The following is a 9,867-nucleotide window of genomic DNA, read 5'->3' on the forward strand; positions in this document are numbered from 1 at the left end:
TCACAATAATTATGTGCAGGTAAAATACATAGAGATAAACCAAGATGGAATCTAATACTCAACCATGTTTACATATACATATATACATACATATATATATATATATATATATATAAAATATGGCATAAAAATGTATAAGCTGTAACGCCCTACTCTCGAATTATTTATTTTCAGGAATAATTATTGGTTATAAGCCCAACTAGACATTAGTTTAATTAACTATCATTACTTACGTTTCCTTACTTCAAATTCTTGATTCTTCACACATTGATTTATGACCAACATTTAACCACCAAATCATAAGGTTAACTATCATGTTTTCCACCAATGTCCCTCACATTACTCAATTCCCTAAACAAGGCTATAGCCTCAATTATTTAATCTCACTTCTTGTATGGTTGCATCTAACGTCTCGTTAGGCTGCCTACGTAAACAGGGATCAAGCCATTCGTAGTTCACGTTAGTACTTCAAGGCATTCACAGTAATTATATGCAATAATTAATTTATAAACGTTTGTGGAATTGTCAATCATATATATATATATAATATACGATAGAAAGGAAATGACTCACTCACTTGAGGTCCGCGCTATGACTCCCTAGCATGAATATCTAGACGTCACGAACCATCGTCGCCTAGAACAATTATCAAATCACGTCTTAGAGTTCTTACCGATAGAATATATAATTTATATAAAACACATCCCTACGTAGTTCGATTCGGAAGATCCGTATCACGGATTTCCGCCAATTGCCAAAACCAAGTGGCGGTTGACATTTTATTTTAAGAACTTACAAATCCAATTCAGGAAGATCCATATCTCGGATTCACAATCCGTAAGTTCCTATGCTCCTGAAATATTACGTACTATAACGTATTAAAGTTTGGTGACGATCCAACGGTCGGATCGTCCATCTTTACCAAGTAATGTATCTTAATGAATTTAAATCCAAACGATCAACCTATGTTATACAATTACCAAAACTGAACTCAAGACATCTAATTTAGCCTAAGAATAACATTGACGGTCCCCTGGCCACGCACCGTCACGAGTGGCGGTCGGCCGTCTCGACTAGTCGGAAAATCCAATTATTTCCAAAAATTACCAAAATTTACAGGAATGAAGATCTCAATTAATAGAGTAACTTTCATACCTATAACCAAGGCCAAATAGGCTGGGAAGAGCTTCAATTTCATTAAAACCCGTCGGAAACCCTATACTTAGGTGTGCTCAATTCGACCTCCAAACTTGCTCCGACGCCTCCACCACTGCCTGGGCTTTGTTCCTAGGTTCTAGGGGAGCCTATTGGTCATGGTAATTGGTTGATTTAGCTTCACGATTTGTGGATTGTCGCCAACACCCACACGCACCACCAGTGCATTTCCCGCAAATCTAAGGCCAAATTGTATGAATTTAAGGATATAAATGGTAGAGGGAAGGCTAGGGAGGTGTTTCCAGGTGATGACTTGGCTTAAATCGTCGGAATTTGGCCTTAAAAACCATCGAAATCCATTGGGTTTCACTGCTCCATGGGTCGGGTTGCAAAGAACCAGGAAGGGATCCATGATCCCATTCTTCCTTTCCCTCTCCCTTTTCCTCCCTTCTTCTTTCTCCATTGGTCATCATCTTCCTCTCTCCTCTTCTAATTCATCCCTCTCCCTCCTTACTCTCTCCTGCTTCCTTTTTTCCTCCGTTTCCTCATTTCTTCCCTTTTTCTTCTTTTTTTTTTCATTTTTTTTTTCATTATGATTGGTCAACCCTTCTTTTTATGATTGGTCCCTTTCATTCCCTTAAAAACCGATTGGTTACCACTCCCACAAGATGGAAGTTCAATTTAATTTATAATTAAACTTCGAATAACCAATTTCAAACATCCATAACTATACCGATAAAATCCGAACTCGCAAACGGCTTTTGCCTATGCGTTCGTACCAACGAATACTACATAATTACACCAAAAGAATAAGTTATACATTCCTCTAGATGATGGTCAACAGAAATCAAAATCCTTGCTTCTAGGCATTTTCGTCAATTCCTTCGATTAAAATAAATAAAACGAATTTTTAGGGACAGGTTGTCACAGTTAGCTTCGAAATCCAACACTATAATCCATAAACCTTAAATTTATATTTAACTGTCAATTATCATTTACGCTTTATTTTTCTTACTGAATTTCATTTTTTAAAATTTTCTTTTTTGAAAACAAGATCATTTGGCAGATGTAACAAGATGAATGGTTCAGATCTTTAATATCACGTTTCGATATTTACGGTTAACTGAAATATGAGTCGATGTCATATAGTTTGTAGAAACTTTATAAACATCAAGCAATATTTTCACTAACCGTAAAACTCTGAACATAATATAAACGATCCAAACCGTTCATCTTCCTACATCCTCTAATAAATCATGTTTTCAAAAAGAAAATCCGAAAAAACAAAATTTGATGAGAAAAATGAAGCGTAAATGTAAACAAAAATCAACGGTTAAATTTTGATCTATGATTTTTTCAAAGTTAAGCACTTCATGAAAGTTGTAAATTTTGTCAGTACGAGCGTTTATATATTTTTTACACTTCTACATTAATTAAAAAACTATTAAAGACTTTACTTAAATAACAGCCGTAAGATAAATGAGAGTAAATTTGTATCGTTGGATTCTATTTCACTTATATTATTAGAACTTTTTTTGCACAAAAAAACCCCTTCTCTATTCCATTATTTTCCAATTTTACCATTTGATCAAAACTAAAACCCTAATCCCTTTCTCTTTCCCCAATCTTGTAACCCTCTCTCTTGATCCCGCCGTCTGTTTTTCCTAGCCCTTCTCTCCCACCTTATGTTCAGTTCTTCAAGTAGCCTCTCCCAGTCTTTCTTTTCTCCTCCCTCGTGCAGTGGACAAGGCTCTTGCTGTAGTTGAAGCATTGGAAGGAAAGGTGAGTTCTTATTTTGTTGAAATACGTTCATTTTTTTGTTTCTTGGACCTATCTGGATCGATTAGTTACAAATCTTGTGCTGATTTTTCAATTTAATGTTGGGTATTTAACTATTTATTTCTATTTTATTGATAGATATTCCTTTATACAAAGATTTTCATTTTTCTTAACCATGAATTTAGTGGATTCAGTACTTTGTTTCTGATTTCTAAACTCTTCTGGTTCTGCAGAGTTTGCATTCATTTTATTATTATTTTGTATGTAAGTTAAGCACGCAACACCAGTTCAGTTTATAGATTGATATCTTATTATCTGTTTCCATTTCTTTGTATGCAATGTTTAAGGAAGAGTTGATTATTTTTATCTCTGAAGGTTACCCATCATTAAACGAGGCAGTTGAAAGCTTGGAATGTTTAATTTTTGCGGAAAGTTTTTGTTTAGCTGCAATTATTATAATTCTTATCTTTTCTTATCTGCCCGATACATCTTATATATTTTGGGATGTGACAATATGGTATGTATATACTTATTTAATATTATGTTTTTCATTTGATTATTTATTGATTTAAAATATATTTTCCTTAACTGGTAACGGGCCAGATCATATTATCTGTTAATATTATTAGGTCGATTTTGGATCGGATCATTTTACTGGTTTATTCTCTTACCAGCATTTGTATTTTATATGTTTTCTATTTATCCACGTGGTCAGTCTATAGCTTTCGATGTGATCTCAATAGACAAATAATGGCGTCTTCAATTCTTTTATTTGGGAACAAATTCGGCGAAGGGGGGATTTCATTATTCAAAGTACATGCACATTGTGCCACTTGCTAAACAGGCTAGTAACAGGAAAGCTAGCATGCACCAGGGATGAGAAAAAAATTGAAGGTGGTTGTTGACGGAGAGAACGAAAAAACTAACGTTATTTTTTATACTAAAGAAAAAGAGTGGGTTTAACCTAATAATGTGTTAATAATATTGTGGTTCAAATTTATTTTTGCCGATAATCTAACTTAAAATCTCTTATTTACAAGTGAAGATGAATACTATTACACTGTAATACTAAGTGGCTACAAGATCTTATTTTTATAACAAGTTTTTCTGATGAAATTGAACTGACAGAACGGGGCTTCAAACAGGGGCATTGGCTGGAAAAAAAAAAAAGTTTTGCACGTGGCTTTGTTTCCTACTCATGAGGCTCTAGTTTTTGTCTTTATTATATTGTAGTTTGTTATTTTCATTAAATTTCAACCTGTTTACATTAAATAAAGTTATTAGATGATTTTTTATTAAAAAAATTTAAGGCAAGCTTTTTTCATTAAAATTCTCTAAATTAAAAACTAATCCGTATTTTTGTGCGAACAAAAAAAACTAAGATCACTTAGGTATAGATAAATAAAGGGTAGTTGGTCATTTAAGTGGAGTGGTTTTTCCATAGGCTTTTGCACCAAATCCACAACTTGCTCATTTTCTAAAAAATAAAAAAAAAGAATAAGAGATAGGAATTTCTAGGCAATGGCAAAACGTCAACCAACTCTAGTTGCTAATATACAAGCCTTCCGAAAATTGAATATGCAATAATTATATAATTTCACATGCACGATCTTAGTCAACTTTTAAATTTTTATTATGTAAATTTGATATTTACAAATATTTTTTATTTAATATGCCATTTATGTGCATAGCATGGTCTAATCATGCAACAGATTATACGGGTCAACAGCCTTTTTTTCCATTGGCTGAAGAAGTCAATGGCGTTTAGATCAAAGAAAAAGTTATTTGACCGACGATGGTCGGCGGTCGCACAATTCAAGATCGACATCGCATTCTGAGTTCAACTTGTAATTCTAGAATTTTTGTGATTATCTTTAATTTAGAGTGAAACGTCAATTTTCTTCATTATTTTTACACTTCACAATTTGATCGTGTGGTTTCTTCGAGGACAAGAGTTTAGACCAAAAATAATTGCAAGACAAGACTTTATTTACCCCGAGTAGTCATATCACTTGTAATTTGATCTCATTTTTAAGATTTTGCAATTGAAAAGAATTTGGTCTGCCAAACACATAACTATGATGATTATTTTGTTAAAAATTAAATAAAAATAGGGTTCAGTGTAAGATTTATTGATGTTATGTTAAGCCTCAGTGTCCCATCTTAGAAGAAGAAAAAAAAGAAAAAAAAAAGCATGTTTTGAAATAGCTTGAGACTAACAGGACACTTTATAAGTCAACTTTTTGGGATTTTTTTCGTGTACTTGTTAATATATACAGTCTTGCAAACTTAAGATATAAATATAGTCACACTTGTATTTGGTTACCGTTCGTTTAAAAAAAAAAACATATATATATAAAAGAGAAAATAGTCTACTCCTCATTTTTAGGGGTCAAATCAATAGTTCCAAAGATTTATTTTTAGCTATACTTTATAGAACTTCATTTTAATCTAACTTTGTCGCCTATAACTTAAAGTCACAATTTTACTTCTTGAAACTTAAAATTCGTTTCATTTTGACTTGTAGATTCTTTCTTCTCCCTGAAATTTACAAGTCGCCTCCTAAAACATATATGAGACCCAACACCCAATAAAACTATGTCACATGTAATAAATTTGAGGCTTATTTTTAGCTACGCCCTTAGAACTCAATTTTAATCTCATTTTGCTCTCTGTAATTCAAAAGTTGCAACTTTACTCCCTAAAACTCAAAATTCGCTCCATTTTGCCTCCTGAAACTTGAAAGTTATCTCTATAAAACTCAAAAGTCGATCTGCATTACCTTAGATCTGTTAATTTCTTATGTGGGTTTGATTGGGTGCGAAAGGCTAATTAATTTTTGTATTTTTATCTTTTTCATCTCTTCAATTTCTTTTAAACTTAATATTCTCTGATTGTTGAATGTTAACACATAATGGAGATTTACAACCAAATTTATTGCACATGTGGCATAGTCTTATCGGGTGTTATGTCCACATATGTTTCCGAAAGCGACCATAAATTTCAAGGAGAAGTGAGAGTTCACAATTCAAAGTGGAACGAATTGTAAGTTTCAGGGAGTAAAGTGATAACTTTGAGTTACAGGAGGCAAAGTGAAATCAAAATGGAGTTCTAGGAGCGTAGCTAAAAATAAGCCTAAATTTGATTCTGAATCTACATTATGCATCAACATAAACAATTAGAGAATATTAAGTTTAAAAGAAATTGAAGAGATAAAAAAAAAATTGATTAGTCTGGCTCACCCAAATCAAGCCACATAAGAAATTAATAGATCTAGGCAATGTAGAGCGAATTTTGAGTTTTATTAATATAGACGACTTTCAAGTTTCAGGGGGCAAACTGGGATCAAAATCGAGTTCCGAAGGGCAAAATAAAGCAAATTTTGGGTTTTAGGTAGTAAAGTGACGACTTTTGAGTGATAGGGAGCAAAGTGAGATTAAATCGAGTTCCAGGGGGTGTAACTAAAATTTTTGACTGGAGTGACTATTGTTTTTCCTATTAAACTGTGTTCTAGGCTAAAATTTGTGAACTAAATGATGTGTCACTAATTTAATTTATATGGTGTAGAATGTGTCCCATCAATCAAATTTATATGATATAAAATATGTCATGTCATATAGTGCACAAAATTGATGTATGTTGCATCACCCAACAAAATTAGTTTTGCATTTCCAAAGAGAGTTAGCAAATTTTATCTCTAAAAGTGTCATTTGCTAACCTACATGGCACTTATATGTTACTCTAAAAATACTCTTAATGACAAGAAAACTTATCTATAAGTTTTTCGATGAAATTTCTTATGAGAGACTTCTTATTAGTTGGTTAATCCCAATTAGTTATTTCTTAAAATAAACCTAAAAAGAATGGCAGCACTGTGATTACCTAGCCTTCCCAGGTCCGATCTTGAAACTAGAATCCTATATATACATGCGTCCCCATCAGTTTGAAAAATCTGCAAACATACCCAAACCAAATTTTCAGACCACTAAAAGAACAATAAAAAAAAATGTCAGGCTACCCACACCTTCCTCCCGGCTCCGGCTACGGAAGCGCTCCGCCAGGCCAACCCTACGGCGCGCCGCCCCAAGGGCAGCACCAGCACCAGACAGCTCAACCCTACGGTGCTCCGTCCGCACCGTACGGCGCTCCAGCAGCACCGTACGGCGCGCCCTATGCTCCAGACAAGCCGTACAATCCAGACAAGCCTCACAAGAATCAAGGCGGCGGAGGCGGATATCCGGCTCCTGCTCCGGGATATGGTAGCCCGTTCGCGGCTTTGGTTCCGTCGGTGTTCCCGCCGGGCACGGACCCGAACGTCATAGCTTGCTTTCAGCTGGCGGATCAGGACGGCAGCGGCTTCATCGACGACAAGGAGATGCAGAGAGCTCTGTCGTCGTACAATCAGAGCTTCAGCTTGAGGACTGTTCATCTTCTCATGTACCTCTTCACCCAGACCAACACCAGGAAGATCGGTAACAATTTACAAACCTCATCACTCCATGTTTGCAGATCTTTGTAATTTTTTGATCGGCGCACTGAACGGTGTCGCCTGCGCCGAGTCAGTGATCTGACACTGAGTCGCGGTTAGAAACTTAGAATCAGTGAATGTCCATCATGCCCTTAACGCCTATCGGATATAATCCATAGAATGCGTATGTGGTAGTCGTGGTCAGTTGACCGTTGAATCTTTATGGCATCATGCGTTATGCTTATCCACAAAAAGATAATATGAGACTAAGTTTTGGTTTACAAAATTCAGTTTGGAAATTTGGTCTTTTTAGTATTTAGCTTTTCTAAAATTACCGAGATGGAAACAGATCATTGCCGTCTTGGCAATTTAGTCCATCATGTCATGCTTATGTTTTTTTATTTACGTGGCGTGATATTTTATTAGTGGACTGGACACCACTATCGCGGTGAACCCTTTATATGCACGTTGCTTTCGAGTATTTGCTAATTTGGTACAGTTTATCTTTGTAAATAATGATATTTATTGTGTGTGTGTGGGTAAATTGTGAAAACAGGGCCCAAGGAATTCGCTGCACTGTTCTACAGTCTTCAAAGTTGGAGGGTAATCCCAATAATTTTCTTTTTTTTTTCCTCTTTTATAATCGTTTCGTTTTTAATTTTAATCTTCTTCTAAAAACTGAAATCTTATTTGGTTTCATTTTTTGATTCTTAGTTTTTATTTTTTTGAAAATTGAAAACAAAATGCAGTTACCAAACAAGATTTCAATTTTTAGTTAAAAAAATCAAAAGCTAAAAATCAAAACAAAAAACTGAAAACGAAATGGTTATCAAACGTCTCATAAGATTTTGTCTTTTAATTTTTGTGAGAAATTAACTGTTTTGTAATTGGTGTGGTTGATCAGGGAGTGTTTGAGAGGTTCGACCGGGACAGAAGTGGGTTCATTGATGCAAATGAGTTGAGAGATGCACTGCTGAGTCTGGGATTTGCTGTCTCACCTGTAGTTTTAGAACTGCTGGTCTCTAAATTCGACAAGACTGGAGGCAAAAAGAGGGCCATTGAATATGACAATTTCATCGAGTATTTTTCCTTTTCCTTTTTTTTTTTATTCTTTTTTGGGATTGGTTTGAGGATCAAATCCTTACGCATTAGATACTTACAGCATTTCATTGTGGTATATTTTATATTATGTTTTCTTATCGATATCTGATGATTCCTTGTTCGTTTGTTTTGATTAAATGCAGGTGCTGTCTGACTGTTAAGGTGAGTTCGATTTTCCCTAAGGCTTATATTTTGTGCACTTAATTTATAGTGTTAATTGGGGAAACCTAGCGTTGGCTTGAAAGTTGATTCTGATTTATGCATAGTTTGTACGGTTGAGTATTCAAAACTCTAAGTTATTGCTGCAGTTAGTTGACAAGCATTTCAAAAAGAGGACGAACAACCCCTTTATTTCGTTGCTTAATTTCTTGGCTGGGAAACCATAAAATCATTGTTCATCACTGAATCATATAGTTTCCACAAAAATGGATGTTCATTATCTCAAGAGGACAAGCTGTGGGTTAACAGCTAGACTGTCGATGCTTAAGGGAGCGTTTTCTTTTGTGATGCTTGTGTCTTGCAGGGATTAACCGAGAAGTTTAAGGAGAAGGACAAAGCGTACAATGGTATGGGAACTTTCAGTTACGAGGAGTTCATGTTGACTGTCCTGCCATTCCTCATTGCGTAGGTTGTGTGTTGCTAAAGGCTTTATGAATTCGGTTCCGCGTCTTCCAGTGTTTTGTAATATCTAGTTCTTTCTTTCCTGTTTCTTAGTGGAGTGGAGTGCAATAGCTGTATTTTCTCACTGTATAGCTTTCATGTAACGAGGCTTCAGAGTCTGGTTTTACCATGTTTTTTACTTTTGCATCATTTTCCTATTAAAGGTTGGTGTCGTTGGAAATAAAATTTTGGGAAATTTTATTTAAATCCATCTAACCTATTTATACATCCAACTTACTCTTTGCATCCATTTGATTTTTAACTAAACTATTAATATCTCTTTAAACCCAAATTTAATATCTAATATACCCTATAAACCCAATTCAATATGTGCATTTATTTTTACACCTATTGAATTTTTAACTCAAAAGCTGCCGCTATGCCACTTGACTTTTGATGGTAAAGGGTTTACCTCCTCCTTAAACTTCTCCTCCTCTTCGTAACTGGACAAAGCAACTACTTCTACCTTCATATTAACAAATGAAGTACCAGAGACAATAGGCTTTGATTAATAAGAACATTATACAAAGCAAACATGATCAGAGAGTAGAGAAGAATAACTTATATTCTTAGTCCTAGTATTGAGGAAACAACTAAGCAAGATAATGCAAGGGAATCATGGTCACTGGGTCCTTTCACACCGAACATTTTTTCATCATACGTAAGCAGTAATTCAAAAGCAGGTTTAATGTATAAACATATGG

The 9,867-nt window shown here is 34.7% G+C and overlaps 1 pseudogene; it reads left to right on the forward strand.

The window, feature by feature from the left end:
* The first annotated feature begins 6,846 nt into the window (after positions 1 to 6,846).
* On the forward strand, positions 6,847 to 9,370 carry LOC126598634 (calcium-binding protein CBP-like; annotated as a pseudogene).
* Positions 9,371 to 9,867: the final 497 nt, after the last annotated feature.

Source organism: Malus sylvestris, chromosome 14, assembly GCF_916048215.2.
Source record: "Malus sylvestris chromosome 14, drMalSylv7.2, whole genome shotgun sequence".
Taxonomy (NCBI): Eukaryota; Viridiplantae; Streptophyta; class Magnoliopsida; order Rosales; family Rosaceae; genus Malus; species Malus sylvestris.